Genomic DNA, 2,805 nt, shown 5'->3' with positions numbered 1-2,805 from the left:
GAGAGAGAGAGAGAGAGAGAGAGAGAGAGAGAAAAAGAGAGAGAGAATTGCAGCTGAAGCCACCAGGATTGCTGGAGCAGCCCAGGACTTTTGAGAACTGCCACCCAGAACTGCCAAGAACTGAGGAGGCATGATTTTGGTGCCGGTATTTTTCCTGTCTGTTTTGCTGTTGCTTTGTCAGATTTGTCCACTGTTGAAGTACAGTGCTGTTGTTGCAGAGACCCTGGAACCTTGCTGTTGGTTCAGAAGACTTGAAAGCAGATTTTCTTGTTGTACGCTTACAGAAATCCTGAAGGAGGGTCTTGCTGATGTTTTCAGGGGTCCTGAGACTCTTCTGAAGTAAGAAAGTGAATTGATGAGGACACTGGCAATATATATTGTGGCTTTGTTAAGCTTTGTCTTCCTAGGAACAGAGATTCCTGAGAATTTGCCTTGGGTCAAGATGAAGAAAAGACCTCTCTTTGGGTATTATATGCTGTGATATTGTAACCTTGTTGTGGCTTAGGGGTTCATGGCCTTTGTGCTCTCCACTGATCCTTTGAGAAGGTGCTTGGTGGTGATAGTTGGTATTATAATTCAGTTGTGATGCAGGGGTGGAAAACTTTTGACTTTTATACTTTGTGATTGACCAATTGATTGTACTTTGTTTATGATTGGAAACTAATCTCCAGTTAAAATAGAGAGAAAACTTTGTGATTGACTAAATGAATGTACTGTCCAGGGGTGGAGTGCTTGGACCTTAGTACTTTGTGATTTAATTGAGAACTTACTAAATGACTGAGTTACCCTGTATTTTTATTTTGATTTTCTGTGAATGTTTTAACTTAATTTGTCACTGAATAAATTGAGTTTTCTATGCTTGAATTCCTAACCTGGAAGTTGCTTTTTCTTGGCTTTACAGATAGTAAGTGAGAGAGCTGGGATTCAAACCTGGGCTCTTTGATTACAAATCCAACACTCTCCCCTCTGTTCTCTACTAATTTTCCATGGATTCCTCAAGTCCAGAAGATTCAAAATCACCCCATAGCTTATATTCCATTTAAAAAGGGACTGAACTTTGTTTCATCAGTAGAGCAATGCTTTCATTGTCTGATGAATCTCTTAGCACTCCAAATGCTATCTCTTCACCCCCATTCACAGATGTGTGCCACACTGTAGTTTGGTGTCTCTGGAAGGAAAATACATTGGAATTGTTAGACACACAACCTTATTCCTAACAAACCTGTAGGGAGCTAATAACTCACTCTAATTTGTGGAATTGTGTGGTGGCAAGATCAGGTTCCTTTGAACCCTGGTGCCATTTAGTCTCTATCCTTCCTCCCAGTGATGGAGGCATATATATAATCTTCATTATTGGAAGAGGAACATAACTTGATAAGTTCCCTATCTCTGGATAGAAGAACACATCCCTATACTCTCAAAGTAAAAGTATCTTGCATAATAGCTATTAAGGCTTTTACTACCCAAGAAATCTCCTTTCTCTATCTGGGAAACTAGATTCCAGGAGCATAAAGTCTCAGGAATCCTTTTCTCCAGCTAGACTGAATTCTGGGACTCTAAAAATTAGGTTAATGGAGAAGCCATGCTCAGGAATTCCCCCCAGAAATCTGGGGTTCAAGAACTCATGTTGTCTAGGCCAAATGAGAAGGCACTCTTGCTTGCCTCTGTTATGAAACTGCCATGTACTTCTGATAGTATGCTTGATAACCACAGAGGCTAACATTGACAAAGAAATCTTTTCTCTGGCTACTCAGTTGAAACAGCTTGATTTCCTGCAGATAAGGTTAATAGAATTAAAAAAAAACATCATTCTGTTGTTTTTAATCTTTTTTTTTCGTTAAAATATGCAATTTCCTAAGTGTGAAGTTCTGGCATGGAAACCTGCTCTAAGGATAAAAGTCTTTCACTAATAGTTTTATAAAGTTGTCTGGAGGTAATGAGAGATTGAGTGTCTTTCCCATATTCATGTAACAGGTATGTGGTAAAGTCCATACTTGAACTCACTTCTTCCTGACCCCAAACCTGGCCCTCATATCATAAGACCATATTGTTTTACAACATTTTTTTATGATTTTAATTTTTTTCTATTAATTAACAACTAAGTATGAAACTTAGGCCCTACATGTATAGAATGGAATGCACTGAATAAGAATTGAGGAAATATGAACACTTGAATATAATTAGGTAGCTTTTGCACTAATCCTTTACACTTCTCAGGTACTAACCAGACCTTAATTTCCTTTAACATTGCTTAGAACCAAATAAAACAGAATTCTTTAACAGAGAAAAAAAAAGCTCTCCACCTATGGGAATAGATTCTATTCCCGTTTGGGAATGTGCAGGCTGGCATAAAAATCTCATGGGTTATTTCCCTTAATAGCCATGACTTATCTTTACTCTAATTAAAGAATAGCATTTCCTTACTCTCTAGCTCCTTTGTTCTGTCTTATTTGATTTAGAGACCCTTGGCTTGCTCATAGCTCAGCTCTGGATTCACTTGGAGTTAAAAATCCATCTGTCATAGCTTCTCATTGAATCTTATCCGTGACACCCTGATCAGCCTCTCCCTCACTCAGGGAGGTGATTCCTTAGAGAGCTTCAGCTTTTGTCACATTAACAGAAGCCTAAAGAGAAGATCACAGGCAAATCATAGAGCCATTGCAAACCTACATGATTTTGTTTTTCTAACCAGAAAGAAATCAGTTTCTCTTGGAGAGAGAGAGAGAGGGAGGGAGAAAGAGAGAGAGAGAGAGAGAGAGAGAGAGAGAGAGAGAGAGAGAGAGAGAGAGAGAGAGAGAGAGAGAG

Source organism: Petaurus breviceps, unplaced genomic scaffold (genome assembly GCF_028583685.1).
Source record: "Petaurus breviceps papuanus isolate PSGF00001 unplaced genomic scaffold, PetGlider_PUasm1.0 90792, whole genome shotgun sequence".
Taxonomy (NCBI): Eukaryota; Metazoa; Chordata; class Mammalia; order Diprotodontia; family Petauridae; genus Petaurus; species Petaurus breviceps.
This window is presented reverse-complemented; position numbering follows the sequence as displayed.